A 21,645-nucleotide genomic window follows, 5' to 3' on the forward strand; every position below is an offset into this window, starting at 1 on the left:
ATACTTTTATTTCTGTGTCTAACCAGGGAACGAAATTTGCCATCGGTTCTCTGAGGCTTGACACACACCTCTGGAATACTTCGAGTCACGTATGGAATTAGCTAAAATAAGCTTGATGGTGATTTTGCGAGTCCTTCCTGTGTGCCAGAAATAGTCTCCGAGAACAATGTGGGGCAAGAAATATTCTCTGCTCTTTAGCCTCAGCTTCCTTCTATCTAAAAGCCGTCGGTGGCATCACTGGCAGTGCAGGGCAGATCCCAGCACGGCTGTGAGGTGACTCCAGTATTGCAGTACTGTAAGAGAAAGAAAAAATCTGTCATCAAATTTTTAAATTTAAGTGTAGAAAAGGCAAATAAAAAAAAATTAAAATAATCACAGCACAGTGTCTCTAACATGGTCAGCCCAAGGCCAGCAAGCAGACTGGAATGAGGCCGCCGCAAGTCGGAAGAGAGGCAGTTTTGCTGGGATGCGTTTCCTCCCCATCCTCCATCAGCCAAGCCAAAAACTTAACAGGAAAAAAAATAAAAAGGAAGCCGTACAGAGCAATTTGGCTGCACAGCAGTACTCATTACAAATAAATAGCCTGGGCCCGGTTCCTCCATGGTGCGGGGATTCAGCACCGTGCTCAGGGGCCAGGCGAGACGCTGTCGCTGTGACCAGCGGTGGCCACCACCCTGGTGCCCGCAGCCCTGCTCGTCCCCAGGCAGTCACCCCTCTGGCCTGCCAGGGGTCTGGCACAGGCTGGGCTGACCACAGTTAAAGCGCAGCTTTCGTGAAGCATGAGCTGTGATGGTCAGATACCCGATCGGGTGAAGAGTTAAGTACTAAAAAAATAGCAGAATCTTTTATCGGGCTGAGGATGCCTTATTTTGATCGTGGAGGTCAGACACAGATATGGGAATTCCCCCAAGTGGGTTTATTTGCAGATTTGTTCAGACAGTTTCTTTTTTTTTTTTTTTTTTTTGACAAATCAGCCTTTTTTTATAATAATCTCATCTTGAAACTTGAGAGGAAGGGAATGTATGGGTGAGCAGCTAATATCAGTGAGTTCTGGAAACTCCCTTTTTATGATCTCTCTCGTTTAGCAGCTGTACTGTTTTGATGCTTTCATTGCATTAAAAAGTTATTTGACAATGCTGCCAATGAAGTAACTTCATCTGTTCCAGTAAAATTAGCTTCAGCTCACAGTAAGTTTGAGAAAAGCGCTGCTAAATAATGTTAATATACAGACAGCAGGGCTTTGATCTAATATATCATAGAGAAGAAAAACATCAGAGGTGTTAGGATCGGAGAAGGCAAAGCTATTTTCCTTTACTGAATATACTCCTGGTTCAAATATTATTTTAAGAGTGTATATGTAGCATCTAGTGACTGGTAGATGTAAACATTGGTTTAAAATTAATTTTAAAATATCTCTTTATACAAAGCAATATATTTACTGATTTAAATCATACCCATCTGGACATGTTTATCAAAATCAATACTTATCTACTATAAGCCATTTGCTGCCATTGCCACCCACTGGCCAGAGACAAATAACCGTCCTGTTACTGACCCAGATCAACAAATATCCTGATTAAACAGACACATCTTGCTACACATCCAATTGTTTCCTATACCGCATCTTGCCTTTAATACAAAATCTGGCCAGCTTTGTACAAAATTTATTTACTGATTTTATCTTCAAAACAAAAGTCGTAGTCCGGGAGAGGGGCAGGGGGGAGGGAGCATGTTTTGCAGACCGTGAACTCTGTGCTGGTAGTTTCATCCTTCTGTTGTCTCTTTAAATATACTATTTAAAAACCAAAGGATCTCGTCCTTTTAGTTTCTGTAGTACAAGACACAGTTCTGGCAATATATAGTAAAATAATGAAACTGAATTACAGACTGTAGGGAGCCATTTTTCTCACATGGGGTCAGCATACATGGTAACACTTTGGATTAAGGATGAAATTACTACAGGACCATAATAACTAACCTTATTAATCTCTTCTCATTTTCTTAAGACTATCACAAAAAGAAATATTACAGCAATCGCAGCTTAACATTGGAATCCTTCTCTACTTTAATCACAGTCCTTTACGTACTGTGATTTTGTGTGTTATTTTGTACTAATCATACTAACAATTAATTTTATTAATCGTATCTGTTGTTGCTGGTTTACCACTTTCCTTCACAAATTATTTTAGGGCCCGATATTTGGGCCTTTGAAACAAATTTGAAAAACTGATATAAAAATGATTCTTGTTAGGGGAGCTGCTCCTCACTTAGATACCCACAAACAAAAGGTAAACCAGGCCCTTACGTTTCTCTTTCCTATGCCTTTCGGTACCATACCAGGTGCATACCACAAATGCTGAGATAGCCTTCTACAAATGGTTAATCAGAGGCAAAGAAAAGCAATAATGTTTTGTTCTCTGCATCATTAGTAAGGGGGAAGGAGGAGAGGGACTTAGCAGAACAACTGCATCTTTTGTTTTTAAGTTCTTTGGAACAATTCTGCCAGGCAGCGCGTTTTCCCTCTGTTTCATTTGTCTTTGTTATTTTCCTATCTAATTAAAATTCTGCAATGCTGTCATGAAATTGTTGTCCGTTTAAGGTCACAAACAGCTTCTGTCCTAATGAAATATGAATTGCATTAGTTAATTGAATTGTGCACTTATTGTGTGTTGTGAATGGACTGAGCGCACTTATATTCTTAATAGATACTGAGCATTTTATCAGTCTAAGGAACGTGTGGACATAGAAAATGCTGCTATCATTCTTTGCTTCACAATAGGGAGATTTAATTGGCAATACATGGGGCTAAGAAGTATTTGTGAAGGACAAGAACTGTAAGATCTCACACAGGCATCTGCTAGCTGGGATGAGATTGGCTCATCAGTGGTCTGGGGTCAGGTCACAGTCCCGAGCGGAAAGCTCCAATAAACCCGTATTATGCATGGTGTCTCTGTGATGTCTGCAAAAATAGGAAGAATCAAGGAAGAGTAACAAAACATCTGTGGCCTTCTGCAGCAGCAGGCTTTTTGGGTTAAGTGAACCTTGTGATTGAAACCCTCAGCACACGCTCCAGACCATTCTCTTCCACGATCTGTCTGGTCCCCGTGCGGATACTACCCTCATAGCCCTGGTAACGCAACGAGCTTAGCTCTGGGGTCCTTTTCACAGATGGGAGATTTGTCTCTGAACTGTGAGAAAGTTCAGTCTAGCACGTCGAGGACCTGACCAAAGTCAAATGAAAACAGGGGAACTCTTTCTGCTGACCTCAAAGCCGTGAATGAAAGAGGTGCTTAAGGAAAGCACAGGCTCTAGCACTCAGCCTTTACAACGTCCAAGATGGATATACTGCATCTGTAACCACTCGATGGTGGACTCTACTAATGAACCAGGCTATTTTAGAGGCTGGTCACTAGCTGGGGAAACAGTAACAGAATACTAAATTTAATTTCTTTACACGGATCTTGGTTTTTCACTTAGTTGTTCAAACCATTCAGCATTATACATACATACACATGTATTGGTGCATATATATAAAATATACATAAGTATATGATATACATATGCATATACCTATATCTCCAATGTTTAGCCTTTAGATTTATTTACAGAGAAAAGTATGTTTAGATTCTGCATAATACTTATGCAAGATAATAGATCCGAATATAGTACCTTCGAGTTAGTTACTCTTTAACTTGACAGGTGTGGAGAGATATCTATTGTTCTGTCAAACAGTGCCTCCCTTAGCTTGAAACAATATTTCATTCAACAGTAGGCTGAACGAAAAGATAAGCAATGTTCAGGTTGAAAAGCAGTTGAGAAATTTCTTCTCGTTATCATTTCCCACTCAAAAACTGAGGCGATATGGAAATGCAAATGGCAGTCTTTCTTTTACTGCAGCATGCTAATGCAGGAATATAAAACCACTTAAGATAAACACAGCTAGAATTGACTTGCCATGATACACAATTCCTAAAGGGAAATACCATGACCCTTTCTAGAAGAGTAACAGAGAGAAGAGTATCTGTCCTTGATCTGAGCAGGCATGGACAACCTCTTTGTGTGGGACTTTCCAGCTCCGTGCACATGCAGAGCCACTCATCATTTCCCGCAGTGGGCAATCCTCCACAGCTGCTGTAGCATTGACCTTCCAGGAAAACTCCTCCACATGTCCCAGTCAAGCACTTCATTACCACCATCCACAGATGATGCACTGAGATACAGAGATTAAACGAGGCATTCTCGCTCGGGTATGTAGGCAAGGACTTTCCCTATACACTCAACAGAAGGGGAGAGAGGTTTCTCCAGAGGCCAGCTTGGGGATGGCCACATTAGGCTGCTTCTTCTCTGAATCCCCTTCTGGAAGAGTTTCTCGCTCGCTCGCTCGTTGCATTTACTGAACCTAAGAGGACCCGCCTCTGGGTGTAGTTGCATTGCAGGAGGGCTTCAAGCAGACTCCCCAATCCCTCCGAGACAGTCATACCTGCTAAATCTTCTGGCTAAGGAATTTCCCACCTAGTGCCCGTATCACTCAGTTATCTCCTCTCTCTCTTGCTTTGAGTTTTCTGCATTTACCACAGTAGCGACAGCTGTCGCTGAGCTGCTGTTGAATATCCCTGCCCGCATGAAAGGGTTCAGGAGGTGAGTAAGAAGGGGTGGGCGTCTGTGATGGTTTGGCGAGGTGCATCCTGACAGAGTCACGGCAGTGGGCAAATGACTGAGAGCGAAAGTGGTGGGATGGGGCGTGAAGGGTGATTGACAGTGGTTGCTTAGTGGTCTGGAAAGAGGTGAGTGAAAGTACTCAGGTGGGGGGGAGGGGAGTTTGGAAAGCACGGCCGACCATGAGAAGGGCACCGCGATGTTACCCGTGGCACGCTACCGGCGCGTATGCTGTATTCTCTTCCGTGAATGCGATTTTAAAAGACTTGGTGTCATTAAAAATATTCACGTACTTCTATCTAAAAATATGTAATACAGTGATGTATAATTAAGGAGGGGAGGAAATGAAAGAGATTCAAGGAAGGTTGAAAAATAAAAATAAACTGAGGAGTCCTCTAGGGAGAGCAGAGGAGCAGCAAAGGCCGATACAGCCTTGCAGACTTCAACGTGGCTTTGTTGTCTGCTGCAGCACCATCACGTGCAGGGACACAGTCTGGGGCCCTGCTCCTACGGGTGGCCCTCTGCCCCTGGGCCCAGCCACGGGGTCCAGTTGCCCATCTGAGGCTTGGTGGAGCCTTATCTGCCCCAGCAGCATCAGCCGTACCTCTCGTGGCCTTCCCTCTTCCAGCGGCCGTCCCCAGCCCCGTGCGGTGCAGACGCCTCTCTCGGTGGCAAAGGATGGTCCCCAGCGCAGCCTGGGAGACCCTGCTCCCCAGTTGTAATTAATTAAATTAGAAAACCGCAGCTAACTGTCACAGTCGTCTACAGCTGGACAAAGGAGCGAAGGCAGCCGTACGTGAACAGTAGCATTTTATACCCTGGCACAGGTTTAAATTCGGTATCGTTACCAGGTTGTTTAGCTTTATTTTCAGTTAAATAAGGAACATGGATATCTATTTTTTTTAATACAGCCTCTTCCCTTTATGTTGCTGTCATTATATGTTTAACTACTATTCCTTCCATTTGGATAAAGCACAGGGACAAACCAAAATTTTTATTCTGTTGACTTTTTAGTTTTCATTATATATTTTATGAAAATGTTCCTTATAAGATTAAAGAACTTGCCCATTTAAAAAATCTGTCTTGAACCTCTTTTCTTAACCTTTCATTATGACTACCATTTAACTTCCAGCAATTTTTCTGAATACTAAATAGTCACGTTAGTTTTCCAGATAAAAAGAAATATTATATTTTTTTTCTTAAGTTACAGGTACTATGTTGCTCATTTTTTAAAATTTCTGTACAAATCTTATTTTAGGGATCCGTGGGTTTTTCTCAATCAGTCTTTTGTAGTGAGATGAACAGTAAGTAGTTTAGAAAAATCTTTATAAAACGCTGAAGGACACAAAACTCCCCTGCTCAGCTAATACACAAGTATTAAAAATTGCCCTTCTTCACCAAAATCATGATCCAGCCAGCACAGACTGTGCCTGTGCTCAGCACCACCTGCTTCAGATGAAGGCGAAGAAATGCCACAAGAGGCGGATTTAGGATAATCTCTTCTCTCTCCCATCCTTTCCCCTGTCCTGCATAGTTCCCATGAAGACCTCACACTAATCCCAAGAATTCAGAGACTGATTTAATCCTTCAAGCATAAGGCTATTATTATTATTATTATTATTATTATTATTACGACTACTACTATTATTACTATTATTATTACTATTATTATTATTACTACTACTACTACTACTACTACTGTTACTATTATTTTGGAATAACTGTTAACAGCTTTTGTTTACTATAGAAATATTTAATTATTCTTTTAAGCTTGCTAAACTCACTTCTCAGCATCCTGTAGCAATCACCTAATTTAAATAATAAAATGGTCTAATTGTGGATCCTATGCAAAAGTACATCCTCTTACCAGCTGCAAATTTCCTGTCATTCCTCATGTAATTGAAATCCCTCTATTTCTTGCATGATGAGGACCGGGAGTGCTGACTCTCCATATCTATATTCTCTCCCCCTGTCACTCATTCTTCAATGGACTCCTTGTTCAGTTGGTTGGTTACTTCCTATTATGGCTAGGTCCAGTGCCCTCCCTATTGAAAAGTTTTTTCTATGCTTATAGTCTCATTGCTCCACTCTGACCCCTATCAAATAAATAGTGCAGAAAATTCAAACACCATTTTCAGAAAAGATTTTTTAAATCCAAACAGTTTTAATTAAATTATTATCAATGCAATGATTATTAATGCATAATATTACAATTTTAGAAATGGGATCAGGAATTTAAGTTCCCCTGTCCCCATTCAAACTGTAGCTTTGTAGTGTATTACTTGGCCCCCGACTTTCAACGTTTGGCACCTACCTAACTTCAGAGAACCAAGGCAGGAGGTCCTCACTGTGAAACTCAGTCTATTCATTTAGATGACTACTCATATGTTTAGGCATCTAACTTGAAAGCATTTTTTTTTTTTAAGATTTAGGGAAATGGGATACATGATAGTGAGAATGAGAAAGAGCTCCCTTGGGCAATACAGCACTGACAGTTATTTGCCCAACCAAAAGCCCTCTATGTTATTAAAACTTAAGCAAACAGATAAAAAGATAGTAACTCTTATTTTGACTAGGAAACTGGTTAAAATATCTTACCTTCTGTTAGATCAAGACCCTTGATCTTACAAAGCTTCTGCTTCTTTACTTTCAAATGTTCTGAAATCCCACAGATGTCTGTGAGAAAGTGAGGAACCTCAGAAGCTGAAAGGTCATCTGGGAGGGGAAGGGTGGCTCTTAGGCACAAGCTAGCCAATGCTTTGTTTTAAGAAGCTAGCCTCCTGATGGAAGAGAAGCTCGGCTACAGAGTGGAGGGTCGGATCACCCCTCTCTGGCAGAAAATGCAATTCTTTGCAACTGAAGATGGCTTTTGCCACCGGTCAGAATGAGATTGGCGAGACAAACGCCCCCAGTCGTCCCCGGGAACACAGTTGTGAGGAACTTGAACTCAGCAAGCTTCTTAATTTCAGCCAAAACAATGGATATCATGAGACGCTGGATGAGCTTTTCTTACCAGTAAGTGCGAGAGCCTGTCTGGGAACTAACATCATTTGGCTAGATAGAAAACTCTGGGTCCAAGACAAGGCTAATGGCTTTGACTCAGTTGTTCCCAGTTTCATATGCAAGCCTGATGAGGCAGTGAGATCTATGCCAGTTCTGAGTGTGGCCAGAAACGACTGTGCAAGAAGGCGTTTTCGTTTGCTAGATAGAGAGTGAGGAAACCTTCTGGGGAAAGGAGAGCCTAGAAAATGGAGAGGACCAGAACAGAAGTAGATCCTGCAAATAAGCCAGAAGTTATGAGAATCTGGGGAACATATTAGTCAGATATGTCTATTAAAGACATCTGTATATATGGCAGCATCTTGTGAATTCAGAGAACACGATGCCAATTACGACCATCAGAGAGTCGTAATTTTGGTAAATGCATAAAAGGGAATTCAGTAAAACTGGGAAGGTATCAGAAAAAGGAGTTGAATAACCGTAAGTATTTAGACAAATGTAAGAAGCTTAAAAGCAAAAGAACAATCAGAGTATTTTGCCGTGGAGGATGATTTCAATAATAATGGGTGGTAAGGAAATGTAGTGGAACAACATCATTATCTACCTACAGACTGTTCAGGAAAGAAAGACTGGGCCACAGAGGCAGAGGAGATACCACTGTATAGAAGGATAACTTGAACATTATTTAGCTGAACTTTAAGTGGGAAGGACTATGCAACTGAATCTCTGAAGACAAATAAATAAATGCTAAACTAGAAATTCCAAAGCATTTTAACAACTTTTGGAAAGTAAAGACATTAGCAGGTCTTTATTGCTAATATCCAGCTGAAGAAAAGGAAACAGAGTGAGCAACGTTGAACTCAAAAGAACTGCTAAGAAAATTGTAGTAATAGGGACTTTGGCCCTGTCCTTGGCCAAATAGATCAGGAGGCACACAGATTAGAAGAGAGATTTGACACCTGAAGCAACAGCATCTTGGAAAAGTGACACACAAAAGGAAAAAACTAGTTTTAACTCGGGTATTAATCACAAACTGATTGTAGCTGACTCACTAAGTCTTAATGTCGAGGTGGACCACAAGGCTAATTCAGTACAGCAGCTCCTCTGTTCATGAATCATACCTTTCATCTCTTCGAGGTGATGCTATTTTGTTTTCTTTAAAAACTGTGACATAAGTATGTGTTTTAGTATCTAAGAAATTCAGCAAATCTAAATCTTCCCTTAAAAATTGGCCAGAGGAGAAGTACTAAACACAGCTTTATGAGCTGCTCCTCCTCCCGGGAGTGTGAAAACCTTCAGAGAGCTTCTCACATGGCTCAGCGGCTACCAGCTTCTTGATAAAACACACAGACGCACTGCGCCTTCCACATATTAGCATTTACTGGGCAGGGTTGAACTACAGCTATACAGTGCCCAGGTATTCCTGCTTTCCGAGCACGGTTTTATGTTGGCTTCACAGCAAACCAGACACAACCGATGTTTGTCCCAAGCCTTGTTTCAAACACTCCTACCCAACCCTGCTTGCTTCTAGAGGAACACCACCTCATCTCAGGTTTATTCAAGACACAACCCGGGTATTGGAGTCTCACCGAGTACTAGGCAGGGCTAGTCTTCACTGCAAGCTACCACTGTGTCACAACACAACCTTGAAGAGTCCCCTTGGCACAATGCCCGCGGTGACTTGGCAATTACATCCACCTAGGCTGCACTCAGCATTGTGGCAGCCAGCTGCAGTTAAAACCTGCTGGGACCACAGCTCAAGCACAATTAGCTGGCACGATGACAATCATGTATTTGTCTCCGCTAACTTCAACTCTAGACAGGAATAAGCAGTATAGCGGCAAGAAAAGGTGTTAACTTGTGTACGCACAAATGCTTTGCAGAAACTGCAAGGCAGCACAAATGCAAGGCATTTGCAAGGCAGCACTAGATGCATGAAAATGAACAGTGAAAACAGAAGTAATGAAGGAAGGAAGGTTACACAGCCATAGAAAGAAGGAATCACACAAGGAATAGCTGAAGAAACACACAGGAGACAGAAAGAGAGTACATGAACAAAGCATGCAAAAAAAAGCCCAAGGAATGAAAGGGGTGCAAGTTAAGAGGTACAATTTGGGAGTGGACAAAGATGACAAAATTAGACTAAAATGAATGTACAGGGTCAGGCAGGCATGAGAAGAGACTCACTAACCTTCCCATGGTTGTTACCTACATAGGAGGGCCATTTGGATGGGCAGAAAACATTAGGCAAAAAGGATGCAAAGCAGCAGTGTATTTTTTCCAGTCCAAAGCCATCTGTAACCTATGCTGAAAATGTCTTTTTTCTGCACTTCAAGCGTATTAACAGTTTATTATATGATAGTATCGCTGGTGACACTGAGAACACTGGGCTTTAATGAATCAATAGATTTGTTTCATCTTTAACTAATTTGAACCTTTAATCCTCTTGCTTGTGCAAAATCTTCTTCCTTCAGGTCCAAGTATTAAATAGGCTCAAGAAGTAAATAAGGAAATAAATACCAGAAACCCCGTGGGGAACATTTAAATTAAAGTTTTCTAATAGTCAATTCAACTTAATGCCATGATCACAGGCTCAGTTCATCTTCTTCCCCGCCCCCCCCCCCCAACTCTATGGCTAAAGCTGTGGGAAGAAATAGCCAAAAAAAGGAAGGGGCTTTGGTTTTCTTTTAGTTTCTTGATGCTTGTGTTGCTCTAGATTGCTTTGTTTTTTTATTTTAAGTGCTCTCATTATAGACATACAGGAACTTTTAAAACACAAATTTGTAAAAATCAAACACATAGCCCAAAACATTGGCCTGCAAATTTTCCCCCATGTTTCATGCCTGGTTTGCACTCTACTGTACACCCATGTTGCCTATGCATCTGACTTTTTTTCTGGATATAAATTATACTGGTGCAAATCCTTGTCTAGACAAAATCTTGCTGATATAACTGTCTTCCACCAGCACAACATATTTCAGTTAATGAGTCAGAATACACTTTGATATCAGTGTAAATGGTTCCTCCTGGGGGGGGAGGATTGCTTCTTTACTGTTAAAGTGTAGATAATTTCTGAACTTTTCTCTTCCCTTACTTGGGCTTGAATCAATCAAATCCATATCTAGTATTTCTCATCCAGAAATAATACAGCTTCTTTTCATCACTTTTCTGACCGCTAAACCCTTTCTGTGTTCTTGCTTCACTTGTATGGTCATCAGAAAAGGGTGTATCTAAAATCCTCTTGAAAGTGTAAGTTCTGTTTCAAGCAACAGCAACCACAGGATCAAATGCCTCCGATCTTAAAAGAAAAAGAAAGAAAACTGACTTGAAAGTTTGAAGCTAACACATGGTTTGTAGTTGGCGGATACACTTGTATTTAATACTGAGGAAGCGATGACTTTCTGGCCTCCAGTGGAGCATCTCCTAGACAGACAGACAGGCACACAACAAAATGAAGTCTTAATGCCATGAGCTTCTTGAGAATGCTACAATAACATTCTGGCAGGCTGGGCTCCCTTGGCTCCTGTACTCGCTGCAATTTGAACATCTCTTTCGGTTTAGCATGATGCTTGGCAAGTTTCCCAACCTTACATTATCAGGGAAAGGAAGACAAGAGAAGCTGGTATGTTCAGGGAGCCTTTGAAGAAGCTTCTTCACAGTTTGCTCATAGCAAAACAGTTGGCTGCGTGTAGGAGAAGTGTCAGGACTGCAGCTTAGACTGCTAGCTTGAAAAGGGTTTAACTGAATTGCATCCAGGCACCAAGATGCTCAGATACCACAGCAATGTGTGTTGTATAAGAACCTAGATAGAAGAAGATTAGATAGCAAATCAGACAGAATTTTGCATGTGATTTCCTGGGTTTGTCTAAACTTATAGCAGCAACAGTTAATTATAGGAGGTTCTGAAGGCAGCTCCTGGGTGGGTTAGGCCACTTATACAGTAGATTCCAGCCATAAATTGCCAGCCGAGAGTTACCCCTGTGACAGGAAGCCCCTGTTGATGCAAAGCTCGGGGTAGAAGCAGCAGACATTGGTGATGGAAGATCTGGGGGAGAAGCAGAAGGTTGACAGTAATGGCAGAAGTCCAACGAAAGGAGCATCAAGATGGGCACAGGTCATCACCCGAAGAGAGACAGACATAGGATATGGTTGCACGGAGGAGTTATTTGTGGTCATCCTCTAGATGATTGCTGTACCTACTTCCAGATCTAGTCCCTCTCCTTCTACCACACGTGAATCCCTCAGCTCCCATAATCACTTCCTCTGGCTCTTGAGCAAGGGCAGCGCTTTAATTGCAGATTAATGCTTTAATGAAATTCTTGAGGCTACTTTGAAGTGACTGGGCAAGAGAGACTGGCCTTTCAGCAGCAGCTGCTGGCACAAGAGTCACTGCGCACGTTGCGGTACGGGGAAGGCGTTGCCATAAGACTCCCTGTGCACAGCAGGCTCTATCATTTTTTCTCCAGTAGTGCCTCAGGGCATGCCTACACGACACAGCACAGCACTGCACAGGGATACTTGAACTGCCTCTAAGCAGTGGTTGCGCTAGTTGCACAACAGGGATAGTTAGCCCACCTGGAGTACTACCCTAATATACCTATAGCACTTGCACCCCTATACTTGTCCCTGAGTTGGCTTGTTCAGTGCAAGGTCGGCTTTCTCTTCCTCTCCACAGAACTGCACTCTGCCATGTGGACCCACCTGCACTTAGCAGTATTTAAAAAAGTAAATTATAAAGTTTAGGACCTTATATCAGTTTTGATCTGCAGTTTCCAATCTGTGGGGTCTTATTTATTTTAGAAAGTGGGAAAGTTTTCAAGCACTGATTTCATAGGTAATGCATTTATTTTCTCTTGGCTGATATTCCCAATTTTTTTTTATTCTTTCCTTTGAGTATCTGAAATTTTGCATGAAATTTCTACTCACTTGGAAACACCAACACATGAAGTAATTACCAATCTTTCCTGCCTAAGTTAACGGCCTTCTCCTTCCTCGTGCTGTTAGTTCAAGGTCACAATGATAGATGTAAATCCTTCATGAATTTTCATCTGACTTGCTGTCCACGTAAATTGTTCATTAAAAGATCCGATTTCCATTGGCATTCTCCCTTTCAAAGGATGTCAACAGGAAATATAAATGCTCAGCCCTCTGTGAATGATCTGCAAGGACATGCAGGCTTATGAAAAAAAAAGCAGCAGTTAACCAAATCTTTTAGTTTCTGTTTTGAATGACTGGCCATAGGAATGCAGGCTAAGCTGTATTTCAGCTGTTCCCAAGGATGTGTATGTGTAACTTGTTGATAGTGGTAGGTACTTCAGGCTCCAGTGACAGCTATGTGACCACTCTGATGATCATTGTCCTGTAGCAGAACCAGCCCCTGCCTCCTCTCAAGAACACCAGGCATGAAAGAAAACAAAGAGGGATCTGTTTTTTCAGAGGACCGGCACTCGTACCTCCTGCTCTTTACCGAAAAAAGAGAGATCCCAGGTCACCTCAGCTCTCGCCCTATGCTCCCAGCAACCATTAGGTTGTAAGGAACTGCATGACTTGCTCCAGAAATTGATGTGAATGTCTGATACCCAGGAGAGCTGAGACTTCTGCCTTACAGGACCTGTAGGGGATCTGATTGATAGGAGCAAAACTCAATACCCAGGACACCAGCTTACTTCATTGGGAACTACTCATCACCACCAAAAGGAAAGAAAAGCCCACCACAGCCTTAAAGTTTCAGTGTTATGTTTTTAAAATCTTACCAGTGTCCAAGGTATACGTCTTTCACAGTAAAAATTACTTGGAGTGCACTGTGAATGCACAGACACAGATCAGTGCTGAACATCTGGTTAAAATAAATTACAGCCTTATTTTGCAAATAAAAGTTCCTAGGGTCTACATGACAAAGTCTGGCCAGCGTAACTATCTCATGGGGAAAAAATCACATCCCTAGCCTACAAAGATAACTATTTTGGCATGATTCCCTTCCCCACTATGTAGACTTACGTAGACTTACACCGAATAGAGGATTCCTTTTGCCAGTATAACTCACATTGTTTGGGAGGTACTTCAGCCATGCTGGCAGACTCCTGCAGCTGGTATAAGCCATGTCTCCATCGAGGGATTTGGCCAGAACAGTGACACCAGCAAAGCTCCTGAAGTACAGAATAACCCTTTTTCTCCTGCTACTAGTCTCTAACATTTTTCAGTTCTAAAGCTTCCTGCTAAAAGGAAACACGCAGAATTTGTGCCCTTTCTTGTATCAGCAAGACATTATTTCTTTCTACAGAGGAATTAAAGTATACATATGGGTAGGAGGTGTGTCGCTTTCAAACATCCCGGTGGTACTTGCTTTTGGATGGGAGAAGATCCCACTTCTCCTGTAGGATGCTTGGTTTTTGTTTTGGTGTTGGTTTTGGAGGTGGAGGGGCAGAGGTGGTTAGCATTTTATTAAGTCTTCGTATTTTGGTTTTGCGTGGTGGCATTTGAATAAATCTAATGGTCATAGTTAATGGATTACAAGTGTGCATGCAAATGAATTTGAGCTGTTTTGAATAACAAAACAAAGTCCTTCAGTCCGTTTGCTAATTGTATTCTTACACTCTGACTCTTCCTTGTTTTTTCATATGGTCCCTGTTAGCTCTTACCTGATAACGTTTGCCAAAGGACTTTCTGGATGAACCCAAAAATTCAAGATTTACCAGCCAACCCTAACCTATGAGTCCCCCATAAGGCAAGGCAACTCATAAAGCTACGTTGGCTTAAAAGTAGGATTCAGCTTATTGTGGCAACAGGCAGTTTTCACCTGTCCTATTTAGACAGTCCATTTTGTCTAAATTCCCACTTGCCTCAGTCTATGCAGACTCTCCTCATTCCTTTCCCTGCTCCTTCACCCTCCATTTGTCTCCCAGGTCTTGTGCTTTTGCGCAGGTGGTGAACAGGACAGAAAGGCCAAGAAGGAGGAGTGGAGCAGAGGCACCCAAACCAAAACCAATCTCTTCCGAGCAGATGCAGACCAGGAACTTCCCCTTATTTTAATTTCCCATTATCACTTAGCTGTGAAATGATGAAAACATGGAGCAAGCCACCGAGAGGCCTCCACTCTTGCGTGCACCATGTTGGAAGGGGGGGCCCTTGCAGCTTGCTCCATCAGGCTGCCTGACTGCCAGGACACGTCTGCCTCCCCTGCAGCTAACGCTGACACACGGTACCCGGTGGAGTACAGCATCCAAGGGCTGGCTTAGGAAATGGCAAGAGAAAGCAATGACCAAAAAATGCTGCCTCTTCTCTGCCTCAAATAAGGCTTTTACAGGTGAGCAGAAATGGTTTGGGCTGCTAATGAGGTGTAGGCTGCCAAAGCAAACACACGTGCAAATTCATATTTTCCAGGTGGCTGCTGGTAGAAGTTTAACTGTCCATTGAAGTCTACAGCATAAGCTTTTTTTGCACTTACTCATTAAATTGCAGATTTATCGTGAGGTTACTTTGTCATAATGTTAGCTGTGTTGTCTCATTGGCCCTGTAAATCAGTTGATTGTCACAAGACTTAGAAAAACCAAGAGCCTGCTTCAAGTCACGTGAGGAACGGGTGGCACTTCAGCAGAAGGTGCCACTGGCTCTGCATGACCTGTTGCCGCTGGAGCACCAAGAAGCGCCAAGGCCACCGCTCCAGCTCTGCGTTACTCTTGCTCAATGCCGAGCGCGAGTCAGTCAAGCCAAAGGGATTTGGGTCAGAACTGAGTGTTGAGACAACAAACATGGGACGGAGTGTTTCCCTGAGGGATGTTAAAACAAGAAGCAGAAAAATGCATGACTGGTCCCCTCGTGGTTCAGCCGATGGGACAACCTGCTCAGACTGGTCCGATTTCACCGCTCTCATTCGCACACATGCTCTGCCTTTTCTGGCTGAGGCTGCCTCGAGCCAGGCCCTCCTCACCAGACTGACAGCCTTGCTGTCTTGCTTTCCCTTCTCTACCTCCTCTAATACCTGCTCCTCGAGCCCGGCGCAGCTGGACGCGCTTGTTAAATAAAACCCTCCATGGCCTTGATGACAAACGCTGTGCCACAGCACTTCTTGAGCACTTCTACAAGCAGCTACTTTCAGTTCCCATTTCTCAGGCGGTTATGTGATTTAACTCTTTTGCGACGGCCCGAGAGTGGCACGGGCAGCTGGAGCAAGCAGGGAACGTAACGGGGGATGTGTTCACATTTCCCTCTACTACCAACCTACCCGCTGCAGCCAAATCTTCAGATTTGGGTTTCTAAATTAGGTGGGCTATTTCCAGTATAAGGACATTCATACTGAAAGTAAGTTACAAGCAAGACAGAGAATTTAGACAAGATTTTGAGAGAAACAGGCCTGTGTTGTCATTCAGACCCGGTTTGTCATTATTTTCATTTTAAAGTCATTCCGAAGATTTGACAGGGGTCCTAATGCATCTAGCTTCCTTTCAGAGGATGCAGGTGTAAGAGCAATGTTACGGGATGAGACGAGTCCCCCCAGCAACTCTGTGACACTTGTTCTCTCCTCCGAAGTGATCCACAAAGCCATAAACGAGTGTTTGTGGTTGTATGTGAATGTAAACTCCCCAGAACAGGTTTGATAAGTTTGAGTAGAAGGAGAAGAAGGTGCCCTAAAACTGAATGGTTCTTGGTGCAAGTGAGATTCATGAAAATATGTGCAGGGACACATTTGTTTTCTAGGTTTGACTTACACACAGCTTCTAGCACTCCACCTAAGTAGGGTACCTTCGGAAAATAAAACTAAGACTGCTAAATATTGATGCAAACAAATAGCAAATTAGTTGAATGGGATTATCAACCCACAAAAGATCTGAAAAGAAAATTGTGAAGGATTGAGTAGAGCAACTTTGACCATGTTGTTTGACCATAGAGGATTTTCTCCAGAAGGCCGCCTCACCTTCTTTCTCTCATTAATGCTAATATTGCTCCCTCAGAAGTGGCACCCATTAAATACCACCAGCTGGCTGCTGTAGTGACATTACAGCTGTTACACTGATGCCAGAAATACCTCATTTTAGTGTGGGCCTTTCCAGGAATAAGAAAACAAGGCAGCCTCCACTAGGTCTGGGCTTTTGCATATTGCAGAGCCACGTCTAACTGAATTAAGCAGAGACGCCAAGACTAAATTACTGAAACATTTCTCATGCTGACTTGGTTTAAGAAGAATGCAGCCTAGTCTGAACATGGCATGGATTTCCATGCAAGCTGAATGATCAACACCTTACAATTTCTGTGTTTAAAGAGATGGCTTGACCCTTCCTCAAAGCCTGGGTTTGTCCTTCATCTCGCAGAGGTCCAGAAGAAATCTGCCTGCCAGCAGGGTCACTCTCTGGGAGCGTGGACAGGAGGAATAGTCATCCCCGTTCACATAACCACTCACATTTATATATCTCTAAGCATATGCATCGGTTTTCATGAACAAACCTAACCACGATTAGTCCCTGCTCCTTAGATGTCCCCACCTGAGTGCCATGTGTAGTCAGCCTTATGCAAATAATATTTCCACTGATTTCAATTCACACAGACTTCAGTGAGAGCCTGGCAAGACTAGGACCTGCAAGATATGCCCCCAAGATCACAGGCTCACCAGTGCAAGAGTTTATACAAATAGATAGCAAGGACAAGGAACAAAGAAGTTAGGCAAGACCACTGTGATGAGAACCAGTTTTGTCCAAAGTCAGAAACCTCAGATATCACTGGAGAAACAAAAGGGTTATGCAGCCAGCAACTAACACATCAGCTGCAGACCTAAGACTATATTGGGCATTGTGGAAACAGAGAATTCAGAATAGACCCAAAGGTGCGGGGGGCGGGAAATCTGGATGGGGATTTGGTCAGGGGTGCACGTGCCAACGCCACTCCCCAGGCAGTTTCCCTGCCCATGGTCAGCAGGGCTTGTGTGGTGACACCTTCTTTTCCTTCCCATTATAACTCGGTAACGTGCACCTGGCTGGACCGCCAGCATGTCAGCACTCCCAGGCGTAAAAAGATATCGGCCTCTCTAAAGATACCGACCTCACGAAACACCACACCTCGGCACGACACAGTCAAGGTCTGAGCTGTCCTTATTTGCATGTACTCACAACTTAGGCTTGCATAAAAGACCCATAAACTCTTGGGGAAAAGAACAGCTACAGATTTGTCTACTTTTTTGTGTTCCAAGAACTTTTCTCGTTAGCTTCAAGATGACATTTTAATGAGGTTTCGCTGCATAGAAAACATGGGACGACTTAACCAGCTCTCTCCGCTCTCTCCCTCCCTCCCCAAACTCTTTCTGAAATGAGTTACCATTCAGGAATGAAAGCTTTTATGAGAATTTATGTCGTTCGTATGGAGGCAGGGGTGAGGGAAAAGCCATTCAGCTGCTAAACCTTGGCATCGGAGCTTATGCCATTCCCTCTCCTGCCCCGTACCAGGTGACAAAGCCACCTCGTTCAGACCTGTGCAGGTTTCTTCAAAAGCTGGGAGCTAGCGTGTGTTTGTTTGTTTGTTTTGGAGTCACGGAGAGGGCAGCGTAAAATAGCCGCGAGGCAATTCCCGTTCAGTAAAATGGAAGTCTCACCGGCTCTTCATTCAATACAATGTGGCTCAAGAGGATATCCTGCCAACCCAATGATAACGAGGGAAATAAAGTCACTTCCTCACCAGCTGTTTGATTCAGGTAGAAAAAGGAAGCCTTTACTTCCTCGTGTTTGCTCTCCCCACCGCCCCCGCAGCCAGAAATGCCAGGCTGAAAGTGCCTTCTCCCTCCGTATTTTCAGTAAGGAGCCGTCAGACCTGTAATGCTTTGCTGGGCTCAGCCTATGGGCAGCGTGTACTTCTCTGCGGCCGAGAAGCTGCGCCTTGCCTCTCAAGCAGGGGCGAAGGGTGAGTTGCAAAAGGACCGAGACTGAACAAACTCGGCTCAATGCGCAAGCAGAGAATGCCTGTGTCGTTAGAGATGACATTTGTTTCTTGGATCAGAGCTGCCGAATTTGGGCCAGAGGAAGAGCGGGGTGGCGTGATCTGGATGCTTTGTTTTGAGACTGCCCTGACTCAGTGCACTATTACGCCTCCTAATCCTCCGAGGGTGACAAACTCCACTTTGGCCCTCGGCTCCCTGCAAATCCCAGGAACTCCGGCCAGGAACACGCTATGTGTTCCCTGCATATAGTTCAACAGGCAAGAGGGCAGCGAGGGCTGCCCTCGGGGCAATCTTCCTGGCCTGCCCGTCAAGCCCAGGTAGGTGAGGCAGGCGTCTCGGGTGCTTTGGTGCTAAGAGCCCAGGTAGGTGAGGCAGGCGTCTCGGGTGCTTTGGTGCTAAGAGCCCAGGTAGGTGAGGCAGGCGTCTCGGGTGCTTTGGTGCTAAGAGGAGCTGAGGCAGAGCATCTTTCCCTCCCCACTGCCACCTTTCTTGCTTCACAGAAACAGTCAGCGTAAAGTTGCGTAGTAAACTAGCAACGGACTGATTTGACTTAATAAAAGCTTCTTAAGAAATTATTTTAAAAACTTACAGAGCTGAATGAAGAGTTCTTTTCCATATAATTTTTAACTGCCCTGATATAATTTTACATCCAGGATATAACTTTCCATTAAATTTTGAATAGGTAGCTCTTAAAAGCAAGGCCTGCAACCATTTTCTTTCCAGTTGTGGAAGACTTCCAGAAAGGTTGACCAAGCCAGAACTTGCCTCAGCCTATTTGCCAAGGGGACCCTTGCTTTCATTATAAAGAGTGCTTTGCAGAGGACATCAAGTGTTTCAAGCAATTTTCCTAATCTTATTTGTTTTAGCAGAGATTCTCTTATTTTAAACAGACCGGTTTAGGCAACAAAAATCCAGTGACAACTACACGGGTTTACAGAAGGAGACAAACCTTATGAAACAGTTGAGATTCTGTTTAGAGTTCTCTTTGTGCTAAAATAGTTTTCAGCAACGGGTCATACTTCCCTCCCCTCCTCTCCTTGTTTTAGTACATAAAATGGACATGTGTTTATTTAAAACAGGTTTGAAACTTAAACAAATAGTGACAGGCTGTTCAAACAAGCTTCGGAAATAGGCCTAATCAGGATGTTTGAGAAGGGGAGGGGGAACGATCATAAAGAGCTACTTGTAATATATAGTGCAGACACCATTCATGTTATTGTTGTAATAATCGCAGACAAAAAAGTACTGCATGCTGCACATTTTTTGTTAACATTCGTCTTTTGAGCCATAGGTTATGCCATACTTTTGCCTTGTCTTCAAGCTTTACTGTAACCCTCCCTCCATCTTCATACCCAATATCAGGAGCTCTAGCAAATCATTAGAAATGGTCTCCCAGACAAACTTGGAGGAATGTTCCTAAACTGGGATAGAAGGGAGGCACAAAATATGCTCATTTTGATACTGATACTGTGTATGCATCGGCTGTCATGAATATACAGAAGTGAGACCTTCCTCACAGAAAGAAACCATGGAAATCTTAATGTTAAAATGTTTTCACATGACTTGCATTTCCATGGGGTGGGTTTTTTTTTCATTTCCCCTCTTTTCCACCCATAATAATATCACCAAGTATTGAACTTCACCCTTGTTGTATTTTTATAAGGCCTGATCTTGAACTCCCTATACAGACAAAGCTCCCATGGAAGTCAGTGAGTCTGCACTGGCGACAACAGGATTTAGCCCAGTCTGTAACATTTTAGGATATTGTGTTACTTCATAGCCTTAAGGAGAAATAAAAGCAGCTTTCCAAAGAGCTGCACAGCAAACTGAGTGTGCTTTTTCAGGTCTGCAACAGCACAGCAGAATATTGAGGCCAGAGTTTGCAAATGTCAACTTCAAAAACCAGGCAGCTAAGCAAAAGTTGCCAAATTTTCTCCAGAATGAAGAGTTTGCCTTAAAACACTCCCCCCAAAGGTTAAGCTGCTTTCACTTAAGAATATACCTTTGGAAACTCAAGTTTGAAAATGATTGCCTGGAGGAGCAAGCATTGAGAAATAGCAGGGGGCAGACGTATTTGCAGGTCAATCTGTTGGCCAAAGCCTGTAGCTGTTCTGTTCCTGACTCCTACCTGCTGACACCCACTCTTACCTACGTGCACCAATATTACTTAATGTACTAACATATTTTGGAAGTAAATACCTATTGCTTATTTGAATCTCACTCAGTGTCTAGTGAACAGGAGTCAAAATGGCAAAATATTAAAAAACCTTACACGCCCTCTCGTGGTAAAACCACAAATGCTTTTTTTCTGAAAATATCTAGAGATGGCTAATGATGGAGGCTAATTTAACTACACAATTTATGGAAAATTAACATGGCTGGAAGGTTTATATTGATAATGGAGACCTTTCTCTCCTTAATTCCTGCTGTAAACCATAACATATACGCATTTTTAGAAGGCAGGTTACCTCCTAGCATAGTAACATTACAAAACAGCTAAATGTACTATAACGTAATAGAGAATGTTAACTTCTACCAAAAACGGGAAGTCTAGAGTAATAAAGGTAGAGATGGAAACCCCCGCATTAGACAGCTATTTCATGGGTTTATCTCAGTAGTTTGGGAGCAGACCTCGATTGGCTGCACAATAAAAGAGTTGCCCTAAATGATGCTATCACTTTTGTCACATTTTCGAAGTCATTCAGCTTCGCTATTTACTGCTTTCATGCCATACAGTATGATTTATCTATCTCTCAGGAATGCTCTGAAGCTTCATGTTTGTTAGGCATTGCAGCCTGAAAGAAAGGCGTTGCGTGCAGAGTATCACCAATCTCATCACTAGCCCAGTCAAATCCCATTGTATTTATGAGTCACAAAAACTTTATCTTTGCTACTTAAACAGCTTTTCCATTCGGTGCCTACATGTACCTCCAGACTTCCCCGGAGCAGCTTTACAAACAGCTCTCCATACATGGAGGACTGCAACTCGAAGGAGAAACCCAGGGTGGTTTGGGCTGGGCTGAGGGAGAGGACTCCCCCTACACCTCACGCCAGGTGACTTGTGGGTGGCT

The 21,645-nt window shown here is 43.0% G+C and overlaps 1 protein-coding gene across 1 annotated transcript in view; it reads left to right on the forward strand.

The window, feature by feature from the left end:
* The window catches only part of BCL2 (BCL2 apoptosis regulator), a 97,108-nt gene that overhangs the window by 69,909 nt on the left and 5,554 nt on the right, over nt 1–21,645 (forward strand). The window lies entirely within an intron of this gene.

The sequence above is a fragment of the Mycteria americana genome, chromosome 2 (genome assembly GCF_035582795.1).
Source record: "Mycteria americana isolate JAX WOST 10 ecotype Jacksonville Zoo and Gardens chromosome 2, USCA_MyAme_1.0, whole genome shotgun sequence".
Lineage (NCBI taxonomy): Eukaryota > Metazoa > Chordata > Aves > Ciconiiformes > Ciconiidae > Mycteria > Mycteria americana.